The sequence below is a fragment of the Cryptomeria japonica genome, chromosome 9, assembly GCF_030272615.1.
Source record: "Cryptomeria japonica chromosome 9, Sugi_1.0, whole genome shotgun sequence".
NCBI classification, from domain to species: Eukaryota; Viridiplantae; Streptophyta; class Pinopsida; order Cupressales; family Cupressaceae; genus Cryptomeria; species Cryptomeria japonica.
Window position 1 is genome coordinate 685,979,322 of NC_081413.1, and position 23,746 is coordinate 686,003,067.

General features: G+C 36.3%; 1 long non-coding RNA gene across 1 annotated transcript; it reads left to right on the forward strand.

The window, feature by feature from the left end:
• The first annotated feature begins 20,552 nt into the window (after positions 1-20,552).
• On the forward strand, positions 20,553-23,273 carry LOC131073859 (uncharacterized). The gene is made up of 3 exons (XR_009113002.2): positions 20,553-20,677; positions 21,140-21,491; positions 21,717-23,273. It is a non-coding gene; the product is annotated as an uncharacterized LOC131073859 (long non-coding RNA).
• Positions 23,274-23,746: the final 473 nt, after the last annotated feature.

Sequence of the window (23,746 nt, forward strand, 5' to 3'; positions counted from 1 at the left end):
CAATGTTTGCCTGACAAATTACAAGTTGCAAATCTCAATAAACATATAGATCTTTAATCTTCAATTTGGATGCCATCTTCAAGCCATTTACTAGTGCCTCATATTCCACAATATTGTTTGTACATGGGAACATCAATTTGTACGCTTTTGGGATAGTATATCCATTAGGCATTACAAATAAAATTCCTGCGTTCGATCCATGTTGTGTATATGAGCCATCAAAATAGAGTTTCCATGTTGAATTGTCAATATGCAAGATACCTGCATCTGGAAACTCGATGTGCAGTGGTTCTTTATCTTGCAAAGGTGCTTCTGCTAGTTGATCAACTATAACATGTGCTTTTATATCTTTTATATCCACATACTCTATATCAAACTCACTCAAAATCACGACCCACTTGGTGAGCCTTCCTAACAATGTTGCTTTACTAAGGAGATACTTTAGTGGGTCTATTTTGGTTATGGATTTGGTTGAATGACTGAGCATGTAATGTCTCAGTTTTTGTGCTGCAAAGACAATGTTAGACATGCCTTTTCAATTATTGTATAGTTCAACTCATAGCTGACCAATGTTTAATTGACATAATATATTGCACGTTCCTTTCCATTCTGGTCTCATTGTGCTAATAGAGCTCCTAGTGATATTTTGCGGTTGGGATATAGAGCAATAGTAGCTTCCCTTCAATAGGTGACATCAAGATTGGGGGATTAGCCAAGTATTGTTTGATCTGATTGAAAGCTCGTGCACATGTGTGATCCCAATGATATTGTACATTCTTATGTAATAGCTTTGTGAACGGATGACTTCTATCGACGAGTTGCGAGACAAATTTCCTTATGGACTGCAACTTCCCTTATAATGATCTCAACTAACTAAAGTTCTTTGGTGGAGGCATTTCCATGATGTTTTTTACTTTATCTGGATCCTATTCTATTCCTTTCACTGAAACTATATAACCCAACAATTTTCCAAATGTCACACCAAACACACATTTCTTGGGATTGAGTTGAAGACTAAAATTCTCCAATCTTGTGAAAATTTGGTCCAATATGTGCAAGTGATCTCCTCTTTTTAGGGACTTTCCCAAGATATCATCTACATAATCTTCCATTATAATATGCATCATATCATGAAAGATGGTTATCATCACTCTTTGATAGGTAGCTCCTACATTTTTTAGCTCAAATGGCATGATGTTCCAGCAAAAATTACCCTAAGGGCACGTGAAATTTGTCTTATCTTAATCTTCGAGAACTATTTTTATTTGATTGTATCCATAAAACCATTAGAGATAACATATCATGCCATGTCGTTTGATCTACTATCATATCAATATTTGGTAAAGGAAAGTCATCTTTTAGGCAAGTTTTATTCAAATCTCAAAAGTTTGTGTTACTACTTATCAGATTGTCATTAGTTTTATGTCAAAGTTATACTATATACTCTAGTTGGTTAACACTACCGAATCATGCAGTCGGTATACATAGAGAAGTTGGTATGCACAATCTAGTTGGTTACAGAAGAAAGCAGTCACAGAACGCAGTATACACTGAGCTGTCTACCAAGTATCTTTTTATGTCTACCGAGCAGTAAAGATGACACACAAGTTGATATTCACCGAGTGAAATGTGTTACCAAATACATTGAACCTGGACATGCATATGAAAACGTGTTACAAGATCGAGGCACATCTAACTGTTATCACATTGGAAATTGCACTAGAAGATTGTGTATGATTACAAGGTCATCTAACCAATGAAATATTTTGATTGATCATTCATTCAATAAATCATGTTTGTAAGATCGAAGTAATGAATTGGATCACCGTCTTAAGAGATCTATTTATACAGCTTAAGTTAAGGGTGTATGTATGCATGTAAGAAGACGGTTACAGAGACACAGAGGTCACCTAGAGGGTTTTCAGAGAACAGTCGAAGAATAGAGTAAATAAAAGGGTTTACCGAGTTATTATATGGGTTATCGAGGTATGCTATACACAAGGTAATCTATTCTGAGCACATAGAATCTGCTATAACATTTCAGATCTAAAGTTGCAGATATTTGTAATGATTTTATTGTAATATTGTGAAGTTGAAAGAGAAACCTTTAACAGGGTAAAAGACTCTAATCAAGTCTATAAATTGTAAAGCCTCTAACCAGGTGCAACATTTAGATTAAGTGTTGTAAAATCCTTTAGCAAGGTAGATCTAATAGATCTTGTTACTCCTAACAGGGTAAGCTATCAGAAATAGCTAAACATGTAGCTCTAACCGAGCACTCTTTATTATTGCAGTAGTGAAGTTGTGGGTGCCATCCCCACCGCAATTTTTCTCTCTAACCAAGAGTTTCTGCGTAACCAAAATATATGTGTTATGGAGTGAATCATGTATGATTGTTATCTATTAGTTTTAACTTTATTTTATGTTATTGCACTATTTGGTTTATGCATAATAGTAAAGATATCATTCAAGAAAAGTTTTGGAGTACTGATTCACCCCTCCCCTCTCAGTACATTAGCTTTCCATATTGGGCTTAACAGTTTGTACATATTCTAATGGTTTTATTGGGTTTTGATACTGGCACAATATTAGTGATCCACTCGGCATAGTCAATTGCTCTGATAAAGACAACATCAAGCTTCTTTAGCTCAAATTTCACTAGTAATGCAATATGTGGATGCATCTTCCTCAAATTTTGTTTCACTGGTTTCATGTCGAGCGCTATGGATAAGTGATGCATGATAAGGTCTAGATATAACCCAGACATGTTTGCGTAGGACCAAGAAAAAATGGTTTCCTTTTCTTTGAAGAACTTGATATGATCTTGATTCTCCTGTTCAGATTGTGATGCAACCAAATGAACAACTTTGTTAGTTTTCTCTATTCCAATATTTACTAGCATTGTTGGTTCAATTAATAATGATGATCTTTCCTAATAGTGTTTAGGGAGAGTATCCAGTCTCTCATCCTCAAGCGCCTCTAGGAGGTTTTCACCATCGAATACGTCATTTCTTTTTACTTTTTTACGGTCTAATGCTACCAGAGTATGGTTTTCGCCATTAGATTTTATTTTTGATTCATTTATTTCAATTTTGTGACTGAAAGATTTGATACTTCCTTGAGCTGAAGCTGCGTCATTGAGTTTCCTAGTGGAATTGACCATAGGTTCAATTGCATTAAGGTACAAGGCAATGACATGGTCGTGAGGAAAGGCTTTGAGTTTAGTAGGTTCGGTTTGTTCCCAATCAATAAGTTTGGGATGCTTTAAGGGTAGAGGATCATTAGGCTCAACGACAATGAGAGTCTTGATAGCATTATCATCGAAGGTGGGTATAGTATCATCAAGCTCTATGTCTGCACTTGTTTTGCATTACCTAGACTTTTTTGGATCACTTTGATTTATGCTCTGAGTCTACACTTGTTTTGCATTACCTGAACTAACATCCTGATCATCAGATTCATATCTGCATGCTCTGATGTTTCTCATGGCACTCATTAACCTTCACATTTGCACTTTCCATTTTTTTTCTATCTTTTGTTGTAACACCGGTAGGTCTTGCTCTTAGTAGAATATCCCAAAAAGATTCCTTCATCACATCTTGCATCAAATTTTCCTATATCCTCATCTCTTTTGATATAACATTTGCTTCCAAAGGTTCTGAAATATCTAATTGTAGGAACATGACCAAACCATAACTCATAAGGGGTCTTAGTGGAATCACCTTTTATATGCACTCAGTTGAATGCATACACAAAAATGCTAACAACTTCTCTCCAATAGATATGCAGAACATTTCCTTCAATCATCATAGTCCTAGCAACATCCAAAATAGTTATGTTCTTTCTTTCAACAACTCCATTGTGTTAAGGGGTCCCTAGAGCAGATAATTGTCTCCTAATTCCATGTTCTTCACAAAAGGAATTAAACTCATCGGAAATGAAGTTTCCTCCTTTGTCAGATCTTAGACACTTCAGCTTCAATCTTGTCTCTGTCTCTACCATAGCTTTGAATATTTTGAATTTCTTCAATGCTTTAGATTTCTCCCTTAGAAAAGTGACCCACATCATTCTAGAATAGTCATCAATCAACAAAATAAATTATATGTCACCCTGCAAGCTTCTCACCCTAGAAGGACCACACAAATCAGTATGCACAAGATCTAATATCCCATTAGATGTACATTGTTTTCTCTTGAATGAAATTCTTGTTTGCTTTCCCAATTGACATTCTTTACACACCGGATTAGTAGGCTTCACTATCTTAGGTAGATCTCTAACAGCTTGGATAAAACTTATCTTAACCATGCAGTCAAAATTAACATGACACATCCTCTTATGCCGCAACCAACTTTCATCAATCTGAGCAATCAAACAAATTTTCTCACCAATATTCCAATGAAAGATATTACCTTTAGTTTTAGTTCCTGATGCAATTTCTATATTGGAGCTATTCAAGATTTTACATTTCCCATTCTTGAATTGTAAATCATATCCCTTATTAACCATCTGTCCAACACTTAAAATATTATGCTTCAAACCCTCAAAATATAAAACATCATCAGTATTATGCTTACCATAAAGAGAAATAGAACCTCTACCATAGATTACACAAGCTTTGTTATCTCCAAATATTACTATACCGTCGTCATACTTCTCTATATTGACAAATTTACCTTTATCATATGTCATGTGATGTGAAAAACCACTATCAATCATCCATTCATCTTTCTCTTGAATCTTAGCGGCCAAGGCTTTCTCTTCAACAATGCAGCTTATAGAATCAACAGGTATCAGATCATCTTCCTTGATAGTAATGAATACTCACTCATCTTCTGAATTCCCTTTCTTAGACTCAACATTTGTCACACCTTCATCAGCAGCGTAATAACACTTCTTCTGATATCTATACTTGGGATTAGGCTTGTAAGGCTTATCATACTTTGACACTCTTTTTGGACATCTAGAAGAGAAATGTCCTATCTTATTGCATGAAAAAAATTTCAAAGGTAGTTTCCCTTCATACTTATCGGCTCCCTTAGGCAATCTTCTGGCAATAAGTTTCAATCTCTTGCAATTCTCTTTCTTGTTCTTCCGTCTCTCACATCTCCCTTTCATATCTCAAAACCTTAGTTGAACTCTCTCTTGGATCATACTTTTGCTTCCCAGATATAGTAGCTTTAAATGCAATCTCAGTTTTGGCATGTGATTCTCTAGGTTCACTCAATTCAAAAGCAGCAAGCTTACCAACTAGCATTCTCTTGTCAAAGTTGTCACAGTCTAAATCTCATCAATAGCAATAACTTTGTGTTTGTAAGAAAGAGGCAAGGATCTCAACACTTTTGCTACAATCTCATCTTCTTCAATGATTCCATCGGCACATCTGATGTTCAGTACAAGACCATTCACTTTAGCCACAAAGGATGAAATATTCTCATCTTCTCCCATTCTTAGCAAGTCATACTTTCCTTTCAAGCTTTTCAATTTAGCAACCTTCACATGTTTGTCTCCTTCATACAAGGTTTCTAATGTAGTGTCCTAAAATTGCGACACTTGCAATTTTGACTGCATTTGGGTCTTCACAATGGCGGCGCAACGTTGAACTTGAATGGAGACCCCGAAACCTGTTTGCGACATCAAAAACTGCATATTTCTACACCTTGGCCTGATCCTCCTTGCACCCTGCTGTCCCGGGAGGTGGGACCATGGCGCCCAACGCCCTGGTCCTTGGCCCTATTTTGGGCCCGGTCTCTTGTTGGGCATCGGGTCTTTAAGTTTGCAATTCGGAAAATAATGTTCCTATGTCAGCCTAAGGTCGGAAAAATCAGTCTCCTAACCCTAATTGACAAGTATATAAACTACATTTCCCCTCCCAGAAAAAGGGTGGTAGTAGCAAGAGGCGGAAGCGATAGGTAAACATTCAAACATTCAAGCATTCAAGCATTCCTTCAAGCAATTGAGCATTCTAGGTCTCCATTCAAGGCTAGGTGTTGCATTCAAGACAAGGATTCAACCATTGAAGAGGAGATCACCTACAATATACAACATACAACATCATTACACCTTCGCATGTAAGAATACAAACATTCTTACAACAAGGTATCAGTACTTGTTTACATTACAAACATTTACATTTACAACATTCTCATTTCTTGGTTAATTCCAAAACTGGGGTTTGACCTAAAGGCAAACCCCTAATCCCTAACCCCCCAATCATCCTCTCTTTTCTGTGTGTAGGTTGCAGGTACGCAGCTGTAATTGAAGATCTGGAATCCTTGTGCAGAGACGAACAAATCCCCCTTCATTTCGCGGATTTTTCGGAGGACCGTGTGCACTCCGGGTGCCATCGTCCCATCAACTTTCGCTCAAATTTGCAAGACAGCATCATCTCAACATTTTACTACTAATTTCAGGTCCGTAGCTTCATCCTATGTCCCTATCTCCATTTATAAGCAAATCTTTCCTACTTCACATGTACTCCTAGTTCAATCCTTCTATCTACATTCTTTACAAAAGAGGGTATCCTTGATGTCTCAACCCTTGAAACTCATCTAGAATTCAATCTTGCATTGTGTGGGATTGGATCTTGTGAGTTTCAACCCCTCTTTTGAATGTAAAGTCTCTCCTAAGTGAAAACCGTCAATCCTAGTGACCTCCTTTCTCTCTCCTTGGAGTGGGGGGAACACCTAGGGTTCGATTTTCTGCTTTACATTTTGGTGAACCCGACGTGAACATCCTAATTTTGATTATTCATGGTTAGATCTGAAAAATTTTGCTTCCTTAATTACATTTCCATGTTTGATCTTTTGCAAATTTTAGAGGTTAATTGCATAAAAACCCTAAATTTTCTTTTTAGTAATTGAGCTTGTGAAATGTTTAATTGTTAATGCTTGTTTTAGATCTACCCTTCTATTGCAAATTGTCAAATCATATTTGTGCTTTAATTCTGAAAATTAAGTGGTTGTGTCAAAACCCTAATTTTTAAAACCCTCTTGATTCAACCTTTGACCGATGATTTCATTGATCAAAACACCTCCAAATCGGCTGTAACTTTGGATTCCGCAACAAAATCATAATATCTCTCATCCCTGAAAATTTTGAAAAAAGTTGCGAGGACCGTGTGCACCCCGAGCGCCATTGTCCCTGACATTTTTTCCAAAATTTCGGGAGCTAGATCTTACTGTATTTTTCTGCTAAAATCCAGAATCTTGGCTGATTTCATCAATTCTAACACTTTCAAAATTAAAGTCAAAGTTGGTCTATTGATTGCCTGGATTAAGGCTTATAATCATTCAAAAATTGTTGAAATTGAAATTTGTATCAAAATTGTATTTCTTACTGTCCTAAATCTGAAAAGTGTGTTGGTATTCATTCGAAATTTCAGTGCTGTATTCAAATTTTTGCAGTTTATGACTTTTGAAATTAAATGTTTAATTGCAACAACTTTGATTTCTGCTTTCAAAATTGAATTTTGCGTGAAATTGAGGCAACTTTTAAATTTCAAAGCTTGCATTGCTTTTAGTATTCCCTCTAAAATCATAAAATTCAAAATTTCAGTTTCCCTCTCTTTTTCAAAATTCAAATTTTGCATTTTTCAACAATCTTGGTAGGGTTCAATTTTGAGATTGCAACTTTAATTTGGTCTATCTACAGATCGTAAAATCACTCAATTTTTTCAGATTAGCTTTAAAATCATCATAACTTTCATCCCTAAAAATTTTGAAAAAAGTTGCGAGGACCGTGTGCACTCCGTTTGCCACGGTCCCTGACATTTTTTTCGAAATTTCGGGAGATTGTCCTGATCGCATTTAACAGCTTAAATCTAGGAGATTGGCTGATTTTATTGAAATTTGCTACCTCTAAAATAGAAAATCTTCTCTCTCTCTTTAGTGCATGAGTTTTACAACAATAAGCCCTACTTACACTATTCCTGTTAGACGAAGCCTTAGAATTAAGTCTTTCCAAGGTTTAATTACCGAGGAGATGGAACCTAAATTGAATGGCCTTTTTAACGAGGACATGGGTAATTCCTCTAATCCTCTTAATGATGAAGAAGCTCTCCATGAGGTTTCTGTAGAACAACTTTCGAAATTGGATAACCAATTTGATAATTTTTGACAATGGATGTCTCAAGAATACCCCGATAGTCAAGCTCTTTCATTAATTGAGGGTCTAAAACGTATGGTTCAAAGTGATAAGAATGGAATTGATATTTTGCGTAGTATTGCACACATTGTGGATTCGAATGTGATGCCTATGAAAAGTTGTGCCGAAACTTTAGGTTATACACAACCTCCTACTCAAGTCAATCATTCTATTCCTTTGACAACTTCTATTGCTAGTATACCTACTTTTACATCAAACATAATGACTACTTCAATACAAAACATTCCACCTATGATCACCAGTCATGGGGGCAATCCTTCTTCTTCAATCAACCTTCTTCCTTCATTCAATCCGACTTCCTCGTTCATTCCTTCAATGAATGTCCCTATTACATCTCCACAAATGAACATGACGCAAGGGGGCAATTCGTTTAATCATTCCATTCCTCCTTGTATTGTTCCTCCTTTCCAATCATCTCCTATGACTAACTATCATAGTGTCCTGCCACCTTACTCTCAATCAATACCTTCTTTTAATAACATAATACCTCCATCACAATCTAGCACGTCTAATATGAATTCTTCGACTGAAGCGACCATTAACAATCCTGCACAAACTGTCTCTTCTTTACAACAACAAATTGCCTCTATGAATCAATCTAAGTTTAGTGTGCCCACATTTGATGTTGCGAGCCCACTTTCTCTTGACATTGTTCGAGCTATCCCCCCTAAGCATGTTGAAATCCCGCAGTTGGAGCTTTATAATGGTAAAGGTGATCCTCTAACACATGTTAAGACCTTTCAAACAATATGTACTGATTTTGCTCATGACCAAAGGTTGCTTGCAAAACTGTTTACTAGAACATTAAGAGATAAGGCTCTACAATGGTATTGCTCGTTGCCTTCCTATTCTATTACTTCTTTCGAACAACTTGCAAATGCTTTTATTCAACAATTTCAAAACAATATAAGTCCTAAAGTTACTTTGATTGATTTAATGCATTGTAAACAAGGTGTTAAAGAAAAAGTGACTGATTTCATTGGTAGATATAAGCATTTGTGTGCTCAAATTTCTTTTCCAGTACCTGACAATGATATTCAAAGAATATTTATTTCTAATTTACAAAAAGATATTAGAGAAAAACTTCTGTTTTCTGAGTTTACTTCTTTCCAACAGTTGTGTGCAACTCTTCACAATTATCAATTGACTGTGAGTCAAATGGAACAAGCAAATCCTATGGCTTCGAGTGATAAGGGTGATAGTAGTCAACAACCATTTGGGAAGTTTAAACCGAACAGAGAGTCCATTAAGTTCAATGAAAACATCATCAACAACAATGTGAATGCAGCATCAGGTGTGCCTCCTATTTCTAAGTTTTTCAAGAAAGAAAGAAAGTTTACTCCTTTGAATGAATCATTGCATAGTATTATGAATAAGTTATTGGAACAAAATGTGCTTACTCTCCCTCCTATAAAGCAACTAGATCCTGCAAAGATTAATTCACCCTATTTTGATAACAAATCTTTTTGTCAATTTCATCGTCAACCTGGGCATGATACTGAAAAATGTTTTGCTTTAAAGGGTAAGATTCAAGATTTGATTGATAATAATACTATCTCTGTTTCAAATGTGAATGATAAAGGCAACACATCTGTAGCTCCTCCTAACCAAAATCTTAAGATTTTTACTGATCCATTACCTTCTCATACCTCTAATGTGATTGAGACTAATGATTCCTCTTTCTCACCTGATAGTCTTGTGTCTATGACTCTGAATGTGATTAACTTTGTGGAGCAGCAGAAAATCCTTGAAGAACCTTCCATCACATTTGATTCAGTGAAACTATCAGGGCACCTGATGGTCCTTTATATATAGTTGCAAAAGTCAAGAATACACCTTGCCGTGGAGTGCTTATTGATCCTTCTTGTATGGTTAATATCATTACTGAAGAATTTCTTTTTACTTTGCAATTGAATCAAGTGATCTATGACGAAACAAATGTGGTTGTGAAATTATTTGATGCATTTTCTTCTCCTGCAATTGGTTCTATTACATTACCTATTGAGGTCCATAACAAATCCCTTGATGTGAGCTTTGCTATTATTCCATCGTCCGAACAATTTCGTGTGAAGCTAGGCTATCCTTGGCTATCTTCCATGAAAGCTATTGCTTCTCCTATTCACAAGTGTTTGAAATTTCCCCATAATGCTGAAGTTGTTACTGTCAATCATAGTCTCTTTAAACTAGCTGAAAGAACTTCTAGCGTTCCTATTGATTATTTTTGGCCTAAACAATTCCAATCTCTTCCACCGCGAAGCGATCATCTTTTCAAATCTTATCAAAAGTGGAAAAAAGATATGATCCTATCTCTAAGTGAACCTCGAACACCCAAACTTGATATTCCTATCATTCTTGAGAAGGAAGTTCTTCCTTTGAAAGATAAAACTAATGTCTTTCCTCAAGAAGATTCCCAAGCCATCCCTGTGGATGTGATTATGTCTATGTCTAATAAAATTTCTAAAGGTAGACCTATACCTCCTCATCATGATGGACTTGGTCTTCTTCCTAAACCAAATATTCCTCCTTTATATGGAGCAGCTCCTCCTCCTTCCTCTTATAGAGAGAAGAGACCTTCCTCTTCTCCTATTATTCAACCTAAGAGACCACAACCTAAACACCCAAGTGATAAGGATGAGAACATTCCTCCTCCTCAATCTTCTCAACTTCCTACTAAGACTAGACGAAATCATTCTGCACGTGAACGCTGACGAAAGCGTCATCTTAGAGCCTGTGCAACTGCTTCTCAAACTTTTCAATCCCCAAAAACACCTTCAGCTAGTATTATTCCATTTTCTCCTCAACCGAAAATTGAGCCAAAATCTCCTAAACATAAGATGCATGATGGTCTTGATCCTGTGCGAGTTAAAGATCCTATTTTTATAAATCTTGATGATGATATAGACGAAAATGATATTCATGATGAAAATGTTACTTCTCTTTCTTCTGATAGTGAATATGAATATGTTGATGTTGATAACCATTTATCTAACGAATTTTCTAAAGCACTTATCCTAGCTCCTAGACAAGAACAACGTGGCTTGGAACATGAACATAGCCCTTGTTTGGATCTTGTGATAGCTCCATCTGTTGTGTTGGATGTTCCTCCTCTAGCGTGTTTCCTGCCTTCCCGAAATATTGATCAGCAAGATCGGGGGGTGGATGACGTGCTAGACTAGTTCATTAGCATAGCAGACTCTCTCCTCCTCTCTTGATCTCTTTTGTTACTTCTTCTGTGTGTTATTCTCATTCTTCTATTTGTTGTCCTTAGTGTTGTCTACCTGAGGACGATGCAAAGCATTGAGATCTCTCTTGGTCTCTCTCATGTTGACTCAAAAGACACATGTGTTCCCTTCTTCTAGGTGACCTTCCTTGATTAGGGAATGAAGAACAATTATGCATACATACATATGATATACATGAATTATCATACATCATACTGACCCCAAGGAAAGAAAAGTCACCTTGTGCTTTGTGTTTTGTGTCTATTATCCTTGGGTTTATCTCACACTTGGGGGCTAAATCTTTGTGATAACGTGCTCCTTTCCCTTCTCATTTCTTATATGTATCACTACCTTAAAGAAATCACCCCCGATGAGGCATGTGCGATCACTTTAACGTAGGGGGGTATACACCCCGTTCATATCTCTTCAAGATACTTGAAAATTTCTTGGCGAACTTAGCTTTGCCTTGAAATTTTTTGATATTTTTCTTGCATGACTCATAGTGAGGGAACCTTACTACTGACAGTCATGGTTCTCCCTCGTGATCTTCCCTTTTACTTTGTCAATCGAAGTTGTAAGATCCTTAGTCCACTGGGGGCTAGGTGTATCTTGCCTCCTTGATGTGGTGAAAGTCTTTCAATGTTGTTTCCTTGTACTTTACCGAAAGTATGGGCATACGCTTACACTCCCGCTAAAGTGGGGGCTAAATGTAGCGTCCTAACATTGCGACACTTGCAATTTCGACTGCATTTGGGTCTTCACGATGGCGGCGCAACGTTGAACCTAAATGGAGACCCCGAAACCTGTTTGCGACATCAAAAACTACATATTTCTGCACCTTGGCCTGATCCTCCTTGCACCCTACTGTCCCGGGAGGTGGGACCATGGCGCCCAGTGCCCTGGTCCCTGGCCCTATTTTGGGCCCGGTCTCTTGTTGGGCATCGGGTCTTTAAGTTTGCAATTCAGAAAATAATGTTCCTATGTCGGCCTAAGGTCGGAAAAATCAGTCTCCTAACCCTAATTGACAAGTATATAAACTACATTTCCCCTCCCAGAAAAAGGGTGGTAGTAGCAAGAGGCGGAAGCGATAGGCAAACATTCAAACATTCAAGCATTCAAGCATTCCTTCAAGCAATTGAGCATTCTAGATCTCCATTCAAGGCTAGGTGTTGCATTCAAGACAAGGATTCAACCATTGAAGAGGAGATCACCTACAACATACAACATACAACATCATTACACCTTTGCATGTAAGAATACAAACATTCTTACAACAAGGTATCAGTACTTGTTTACATTACAAACATTTACATTTACAGCATTCTCATTTCTTGGTTAATTCCAAAACCGGGTTTGACCTAAAGGCAAACCCCTAATCCCTAATCCCCCAATCGTCCTCTCTTTTCTGTGTGTAGGTTGCAGGTACGCGGCTGTAATTGAAGATCTGGAATCCTTGTGCAGAGACGAACAGATCCCCCTTCGTTTCGCGGATTTTTCGGAGGACCGTGTGCACTCTGGGCGCCATCGTCCCGTCAACTTTCGTTCAAATTTGCAGGACAACATCGTCTTGACATTTTACTGCTAATTTCAGGTCCGTAGCTTCATCCTATGTCCCTATCTCCATTTATAAGTGAATCTTTCCTACTTCACATGTACTCCTAGTTCAATCCTTCTATCTACATTCTTTACAAAAGAGGGTATCCTTGATGTCTCAACCCTTGAAACTCATCTAGAATTCAATCTTGCATTGTGTGGGATTGGATCTTGTGAGTTTCAACCCCTCTTTTGAATGTAAAGTCTCTCCTAAGTGAAAACCGTCAATCCTAGTGACCTCCTTTCTCTCTCCTTGGAGTGGGGGGAACACCTAGGGTTCGATTTTCCGCTTTACATCTAACTTTTCCCAAATCTCATGAGCAGTCTCCAATATCATCACATTAGTCATCTCTGAATCAGTCAAGGCACTTAGCAATGCTTCTTTGGCTCTTATGTTATGTTCAACATCCTTGATCTCATTTGTAGTAACAAGACAACTCTGAAGAACACTGTAGACATTCTTTGTGATCTTCCAATAATCTTCTCCAAGATATTTCAAGTGACACTCCATCTGGTTCTTCCATATGGTGTAATTAGTTACATCAAATATTGAACTCTCCTTCTTGAAAACAATAGTTGCCATCCTGGATCTCCTCAAGCGATCAAGCTTCTTCCGAAGGATCTAGCTCTGATACCAATTGTTGGCAACAACAATGAAGGAAAACAGAGAGAGGGGGGTGAATCAGTTTTCACCAAACTTAAGCATATTAACCACAACTTCAAATCTGACCATTAACAACAAGAACAAAGATAAACACCACAACAACAATACACATAACACACATATTCTAACATGGAAAACCTGATTAAGGGAAAAACCATAGTGGGAACCTACCCACAATATGATGATACTCTGCAGTAGTATATGTAAATATTACAAAGGGGAATGCACATGCATTTAGGCACATTGCCTAGAGCTCACTGCTCAAAACAATAAAGGGATACAACCCAAGGAAGGAAGAAAGGAAGGCTCACTGTCTTACAAAGATCGAACACCAATCCGGATTACATGAACTGAAAGAATAGAATCTTCAAATGCATTATCACAGTCCTGGTTAAGCACATTGTCTGCTCTGCAACTCTCTTGTTTACTTCATCACTCTTCTAAAAGATCAAATGCTTGTTCGCACATACAACACCCTCAAAGAATACAAACATAAAACTTACATGATTATTTCTCTTCTTTATACAAATCACCAATCTTTATTTCAAGGTCGGCTCAACTCATAAGACCTAATTAAAAAATTACATCACACAATACATAAATCAACATGTGGACCAATACAATGTGGACAAGGACATAGAATGGACCTAAATCAAAACCTCAAACATGAAACACCATCGAATATATCGCCAAGATCATCCGCAACATGCAAGAATCATTGGGTCGGCCAAAAAGTCGTATAACACGAAGAATACCACTAGACCAAGAAAATCTTCAATAACATGCACAACGATCAATGCAGACCAGCAACATGGATAGAACATGATCTATAAACATCAATAAGAAACGTGAATTGCACCGCAACAACTTGGATTATCTCGCCAAGATCATCTGCAACACGCAAGAATCATCGGGTCGGTCAGAAAGTTGTATAACATGAAGAATACCACCAGACCAAGAAAATCTTCAATAATGCATACAATGATCAATGCGGACCAACAACACGAATAGAACATGATCTAGAAACACCAATAAGAAATGTGAATTGCACTACAACAACTGTGACAACTCGAATTACTAGAATCATCATCATCTCTCTACTGGAGCTCATGAACACCAACATAACTTACTGACAAACTAAAAGATACACTTGTGAAGATTCAAATCATGAACCACTCAGATTGAGGACACACATGAACGTCCCAAAAAAACTCCAAAATCCACTCAACATAATGAATCAATTCTGGAGCAATACAAACCAGAAATCACAACTATGCAATACAAAACCAACAGAAAAAACTAGTCACCACACCGCACCTCATAACTCGGTCAAATCACCTTTTGGAGCACTGAAACTCATGCTGAATCAACTGAAGATACTTATCTCTGAATCCTTAAATATGCATCAACATATCTGCAACACCGAAGCACAAGAACACATGAATATGTTGACATCAATGACAACAACACATTCCAACAACTCTAATATCCAACTCTAATATCCAACAGTGTGCATATTGTTTGGTTTTGTTTGCATGTATTGTTTTCTTGCAGGTACTTCATTGTCTGATGTTGAATCTATCTGAATCTTCCCTCATAAGATCTCAAATTCAAATTTTTGCATCTACAACAATAAGGTTAAACTTTACTCTCAACAATAAACCATATTGGACTCTCTTATCTAGGAGAAATAACTTCAATAATTGAATTATTTTGACAAGGGTTTAGTTGGTTCTCCCTTCCATTGGCACTTATTACATATGTATTTATCTTAAACACTTGCTTAGTTAGGAGATCATATTGACCACCTTCTCATAATTCTCAACAACATAAAATTTAGTTGTTAGTAAGTGAAAACATACACATACATGATGCATTCTTTTGTGTATTGAAGAAGTTGCATGGCACATTAATAATGATAACATCCTAACCTCAACTTATTTATTTTACTATAATATTTAATCGATTTTTTTTTTTAACAAATGTCGATATTCAACTTGAATCCAAATGCATATGACTTACCTCATAACTAGCAATCCTCTCAAAATTCTCTACAATTCTAAAAATCTTGTTCCATCATTGGACTATCCATATTTGATGACGATCCAATAATACATCATGCTAGAAAATTAAGGGCCAATAAATCAATTGGTTCACTAATTTATCATAAATGAAATTATGAAAATATTGTGAAAGTTACAACAAGGTAGGAAGTGGGAAATGGATGGCAAGATGAGGGGGAACGGTTGTGGGCACACCACCTCATATAGATGGTACGAGCCACATGAGGCCAAGAGGAACAATATATCTTCTCTTGGGCTTAAGTTAGAGGATCCAAGACACTGTATCGATGTCGCCTTATCCTAGCTTTCCTATGGTTGAGCTTCCCCAAACACACTTAAGATATCTTATGATTAGATTGATATTTCTTCTATAGGCTTAATGTTTCTTAATTAAGAAGAATTGTTTTATGAATTATTGTTGTAAATGGTTCCTAACATGTTTTGCATGTTTTCAATTAGGTGAAAGATATTTCTAACCCCACTCTTGTTCATTTAGGAATTGTGATTTAGGGCTAAATTAGAGCATTCCCAAATAGGGGACATTACAAAGGATTACATGAAACGGGTTACCCTATTGGTATAGATGCCACTAGAATGGAGTGTGCTTGTCTCAAAGGAAAAATATCACTCTTGAGAAAGCATATTTGGGAAGGAGACCTGAAATATGTGTCTTGTACTTTTTTTTTGTGTTGTGTTTGCACTAATTCCTAAATGATATGGAAAATAAATTATATGCAAAAATTTTAAGGCATATGTCTGTTGGCTATGGTGAGAAGTTAAAGGCATGTTGGTTACTTGATACTTCATGTCTCTATAAATAAGATTGTGATCAATAGAGATGTAGTTGTAGATGAGAAAATGTCTCTCTTTTCAAAAGATGGTATATGTACAAAAACTAAAAGGGAAGCTACTATTGACAAATTTGGTATAAAAATTGAACAAGGCTCAAAACAAAGGATAGATCCATGAACATTAGAGGGGTGGACTCTTCATTTTGGCGCATAGAATCCAAAGGAAAGCCAACATAGTAAGTCAAAATGACTTTACAATAGTTTTGACAATATTTGGGAGGTTGAACAACTAGATGAGCAAGATGTTAACCAACATTTAGAGCATGTCCATGAAAATGACCATAAAGATCCAAGTGGTATTATACCACACCAAAGGATGTTTGAAAATATGAAATGACAAAGTCCATGGAAGGTTAATCTACCCAATCAAGGAAACAACTAATGCAAGTGACTTTTTCTCTTGTGTGTAATATCCCTTTTTATAAATTACCCTAGTTTACCCTAAATTATAATTCTTAGTTATTAAAGGAGGGTTACGAGAGGGTGTACCTTTAACTCTTAATAGTAAAACCTTGCAACAAGTTAGGAAATAGTCTACCAATTATAATATATAAGTGATTAATTACAAATATACTAAGTAAAGAATGAACTGATCATTGATAAAATGAAGGCTAACTATGTAAAACAAGAAGACTAACTATGATTCATAAATCAAAGAGAGCTAACTATGATTAATAAGGTAAAGGAAAGCTAGATAAATATAAATGTAAAGAAACATGGATCATAAGTAGAAGCATCCCAAACAAAGTGAGTTAGGAGGGATGACTCAATAGGGTGTCCTCAACAACCGTCCTCCCTTAACCATACTTGATAGGGTGTCCTAATCGTCGTTCTCCCTCAATCAAGTCACACTTGGTAGGGTGTCCTAATCGTCGTTCTCCCTCAATCAAGTCACACTTGGTAGGGTGTCCTTAACATCATTCTCCCTCAATCAAATCAAATCATCATCATCATCATCATTGTTCCCCTATTGCAACCATTCTTCTTCTGCCATGCCTGATAATAAACAAACCAATATGTGTGTGCGCACGCGTGCGCAAAACATCATATTTCATCACTTTTTTCTAGAATATATAACCATAAACGACTCTAAAGTATGTTGTGTAAATGTACATAACATTGGATTGTTATCAGACATTAGTATGCAAAGAATGTTGTAGAAATATGGTGCATGAGATCGCGTACCAGAATGTCTTAATGTCTTAAACATGGATATGACAGAGTTCCTTACTTGTTGTGAGTTCAATTTGATTTCTTTGATGTTCTTCCTCCTTCTCTTACCATGATTGGCTATATTCAGAACATATGAAGGAATTCATTTTACATATAATAAATTAGCAAACGATGATAATCAGATGAACTGCTGAATATTTAATATCTTATAAAATCCTATCTGAATCCTTCGATACTTTTTTTTCTTCAAGGCTTTTTGTCCCCGTAACTTAATAACAATTCTGATCTGATCTGGTTGATGGTGATCTCCCTAGATGCTTTTGAATCCTTTCTTTTATATCTTTCAATGTGAGGGAGAGGTCACACTTCTTCATCATGTATGCCCTTTGGCAAGAGACACACCCTTTCACCATTAGCACCCTTTTAAAGAGTGCAACTCTTCATTATTCCTGTCCTTTGAAAGAGTTCTCTTCTCGCTTTTATAATTAAACTTTAATTATATTTAGTTATATTCTTTTATATTTTAATTTTAATTTTATTTTTATTCTTTTGCATTATAATTTCATTAATTTATTATTAAATTCTATTATTAGAGTTGGGACATTAAAATTTGTGTGCTATTTTGCAATTATTTGAATCTTACATATATGATGAAGCTAAGGGCAAACTTACATGGGAAGATGCCACGAATGGATAAATTTAGATCTTGATGTAAATTACGACTTCTTGTTTGAATTACCCAAGGGAAGAACCCCATAGGTTGTAAATGGTTTGCATAAGGTCATACGTAACTCAGATGGTTATTTTGACAAAGTACTAAGCTAGGTTTGTCACCAAAGGATATGTGTAGCAAGCTAGGGTAGACAATGAAGAGACATTGACCTCTACTACAAAGATTGTAATCTATCAACAAGAAATCTCTATTGCTGCTTTGTTCAAATATGCAATTAATCAAATGGATGTAAAAAATGCCTTTTTGAATGGAGATTTGGAAGAGGAGGTCTACTTGGTGTAGCCTCAAGGTTTCCAACTTCTAGGTTCTTGAAATAGAATAGTTGGTTTATAGGTTGCTTAAGTCCTTGTATACACTTAAGGAGGCTCCTAGTGTCTGGTATCAAAATATATATTTGAAATTCAAGATTCAGAAGTTATTCTAATCTGAATCTCTATAGAAAAATCAATAGTGAAGACATTGTGATACTCAGTGTTTATATTCATGACCTTGTCAACACCGACAATAGAGCCAAGCCTATTCAAAAGGTGAAATCTGACCTTCGTTCTATTTTTTAAATGATTGATATTGGGCTTCTACATTATTGTCTTGGTGCACAATTTTGGCAAATTAATAATGCTATATTTGTCTTGTTAGTTTTATATCAGACTGTTAATGTTGGATCAGAAAATAGCAATGACAGAAAATCAACACAAAGAATACCCTAGGAAAACCTCCCTCTTGGAGGTGAAAAACCCAGCAATTAATCTTATCTTTTATTATGCAATAATCAGTATGAGTCTTTACAAATCTGCTTCAACACTTCAAGCACTAAGAACAGCAGTACGTACACTGAACTAGGGCATACAACAGCATAATGAACTTATCTGCAACACACTTGATTCGTTGAACAAGGAAGGATATTTTGCCAGACAAGGTGAGTATGAGCAGACCAATGAATGAGCGCACTGCCACAAGAAGTGAAAGACTGAATTCGTTGCTCCAGAATAGTTTGTTGTCCTTGGAGATGAATTTGCTGACCTTTGATATAATTCGCTGCTCTTGAAGATGTAATTCGCTGCCCTAGAAGGATGTAACTCGTTGAATGCTTAATTGAAAGAACTTTCTGAATTGTCCTGTAAATGACAAATGCATCTCCTTTATATAGGAGGAAGACACCTATTCAAAATAGGTCGGCTTACAATAATAATATAATTCTTTGAGTTTGGTGCCCAATATAGGGTCAACCCCATCCACAAGTTACATTACAAGTTATATTTAATTATTGTAACAATAATGTGACCAAGGCCGATAGGCCAATTAGTCACTCACAAGTGCTAGGTCGGCCCTAGAAGGGATCCGACCTAGATACAAACATCAACATGTCTCACAAACTAAACATGTCTCACAAACTAAATATGTCAAAACTATTATAGAAAGGTTTAAGATGTGTGATTGTAATCAATCATCTACACCTATAGAATTTGGAATAAAACTCTCAACTAACATTGATCGACAACCAGTCAATGCATGTAGTGGGCAATTTGATTCGCTTACGATCACCGTACTAGACTTATGTTTTGCAGTAAGCCATCTTTCTAGATTCAAGATCAAGCCTCAAGAAGACCATCGACAAGCTGCAAAAATGTGTTCTTTGATATGTCAAAGGAACGCTCACCTTTGGCATTCTTTATCAGCACTCCACCAAATTCATACTATTTGGGTATACAAGTCTGGTTGAGTTGGATCAGTTGATAGTCACCAAGTTACAACTTGATATGTCTTTATTCTCAAACCACAAGTAAATTCATGGTAGAGCAAATTATAGCATTTAGTTGCCTTGTCTTTCACTTAAGCAAAATATATGAAAGCTGACAGTATAGGGCATGAGTCTATGTGGTTGGAAAGGATATTGGTTGATCTTCAATTGGCCCCACCACATTGACTTCATTCTTTTGTGATAACTCAAAGAGTCCTCAAGATGGTGAAGAATCTAGTCTATCGTGCCCGCACCAAGCATATTGAAGTCCACCGTTACATCCACAAGTTGGTTGGTAATGAAAATGTTTGCTTTTACTATTGTTCTACAGCAGAGCACATTGTAGGCATAATGACTGAATCGCTTAGTACAAATTTTTTTGTCAAATTTAGAGATATGCCTGTAATTGTATCTGGTTTAGTCATCAGGGTGGAGGGTAGGATGGGCTGGTGGCTGGGCCGTTTAGATATATTATAGAGTTAGTTGTTTCAACTAGCCCTCAAATTAGAAGTGCTATTAAGATTTCATTTTTGTTTGGTAGTGAAGGTTTTGCACAGATAGCCAATTTGACTTTTGTCTGTAAGCCTGTTTAATGGGCACAATTACAATGCAATTGTACTGCTTGTTTTGTGGCTTTGGTTCTGCTAAAATCATTTACTCTAATAGTCTCCACTTTCATTCATTTTTGTGATTTTCATCTTCATTTCAGTGAGGTATACTGGCAATTTTTATCCTTTAATCCTTTTTAATAAACTTTGTTACGAAATTCATCTCTTATATCAACTTAAAGTCTGATTTCTTATTTGTGTTGATACAGTCTTGATGGGTTTAAATGCAGCCCAGGAATTAAAAATAGTAATAAAAAAGGACTTAATTGTTTCAATATAAGAATGCCTTCAATATTTCAGCATTCATATGTAGTGAAAATTGTCCACTGCAGATGCTGGAGCAAACAGTTGGTAATTGCAAAGGATGGTCAGAGAGCAGATATTCTTTGCTTCCGCATTTCTTTAAGTCACAGGTTTCTAAATGGTACAGTTCATTACAGAGAGTTACATGAGATTGTAGAAGTGGCAGCAAAGAAACTTGAAGAGGAAGCAGGACCAATGAATAGAGTAAATCACAAGATGACCCGTGGAATTGTCAGTAGACTATATTCAGGATTGGAGGTACATAAACTATGTGCCATGGGCATAGAAGAAGTAGATGTTATGTTCTCTTGGGTATCCCAAGCAAGCACTAATGTTTATATCAGAGATAACGCACTCCATGGAATAGAATTTGTTAGGCAGGTGAGTTATATAGCCTTTTTAATAGCAGAACCTTTTCTTGATTAAGCTGGAACAGTTTTTCTCTGTTTCTTTAGATTGTAGAATATATTGTTTGTAAGGATAGTTTGTATGTATTAGTTTAAGTGGACATACATTATTAAGGAACTTTGGCATTCCTAGCAATATTTAGCCATATCTTTTTCAAATTACCAAATGCATATCTGACCTTTGTTCTATTGACAACAGGTGATTTGGTTCCTATTGCTTCAAAAATTGAATTTGATGATATCTCATCCGCATTTGTTGTAATTGTCTTAAATGAGCTTGACATAAGTCATCAAAAGATGTTATTGGTTACAAGTTGTGGTACCGTAAGATTAAAGAAAGAAGCTATCATGAGGAACCTACACATGTTACATTGAGGACAGAGAGAAAATCTCGAATCTCAAATCTCCAGCCCTCAACTGAGTATATCTTTAATATTGTTTCATTTACAAAGAAAGGGTTATTAGGATACACTGAGAGTAGGTGCTTAACCAAAAGTGAGGACAAGAATCATAGAAATGTTGAACTTCAAACTAGAGAACTTTAAACATCTGGTGAGATAGGCTTAGAAAATTCTAGTTGCTGCTTCTACCAAAGTTCTAGTTGCTGCTTCTACCCCAAAACAAAAGTCTAATGGCACATTGGAATTTCTTGAAAAGGATTTATCAAGAAAACACCACTTCCCATATTGTGAAAAACCTCAAGCTTGTTCAAATAAGACATTTCTCTCCAATGATTTGTATGTGAATGAATCGTAGAAAGCACAGTTTAGACTTATCAGGATGAAAACACCAGATGTAATTCAACTGAAAGTGGAGACCCTGAAGATGCATATGGAAACTCAGTTTCTGCCCTGGATGAGGAACATAGCGGTTGAAACAGGTTTGATGCAGACTTCATGTGTTCAAGCAGATTCACACAGATTCAACAAATTCAAGTGATAAAAACAAGGAGAAGGAACTTCCTAAAAGTGATCATGAAAATCATTCTAAGGTTACACTGTTAGAGGAGACTTGCAACGATAATGAGGTCAGCATGCCCTCTTGAAATGAAATGGATGTAGTTCCTCTTGATTGTTCACAACTGGTAATTCCTATCAGCGTATGCAAAGGGAATGGCACTAGAAATGGAATCTCAAGAAATGGTCATCAAAACCTAATGGTAATTCTGAGAATTGAGTTGTAAATCCAATCGGCTGCCATAGAGCCACAAATTGGTGGCTCAAGCAAAAGGTCCAACAGATATGGTGACTTACACAACTGTGACAGGACTCTACCTAATGTTGTTCATAGTTCCTCTCTTGATTCACTTGTTTCCTTGGAGAAAATTTATAAATATTGTGTTAAGATGATTCGTTGGCTAGAATGTAAAGGTAATATACAAAAGGAATTTCACATAAAGTTCCCTACATGGTTCAACTTACAAGAACATCTTAGGGCAAAGAATAGTCTGTTTTTTGTTGACACCATGTCTGATGATCCAGCAAGCTTGGCTGGACAATTGATTGATACTTTCTCCAAGGCATTTACAGCAAGAGGGCAAAAGTTTTACATGTTGGATTTTGTAGCAAGTTGTGGCATTGAATATGAATGGAAACTTTCTTGTTCCTTATTTGTTTTAGATTTTTTCAGTCATTGGAGTATTCCCATTATAACTGCTAGATTTTAACAAAGCATCAGGTCACTCTCATTGTATAGTAAATTCTCTCATGTAATCATTACAGACGATTTGTCTATTTGACATTATAACCACCACCATCATTGGTAATGGGTTCATCCAAGACACTCTCTAGACATGATGCTTATTTTTTCCCATGTATAATGACATGGCCATGGATGGGAGCTATTTCATTACTTGAATTTCTAATTTTAAATTAAGAATCTTGTGGAGCCAGGACGCTTATTGTACGTTTCTTTTCACTGTTCATTTTTGTATGTTGATGATTTCCTCAATGGTTACTTCTTGCTTGTAGAATACAGTCCGATCTCTATGGCATAGACATAACACTGTAAAATGAGTTTAAGAGTAATTTGCATGTGATGATATGAATTGTGATAGATCGATCAAGTAATCTATAAGTTGTTTCCAGCTTGGTTTTACTTTTTTCTAATTCAAATCCGAGGAAGATATAATTTAGGAGGCTGGTTTGAAGGTTGAGTATTTAAAAATGAATAATGGACCATAGCAGTGCAGTAATATTGCATTAGATTCTCATGTTGTAATTTCTATGT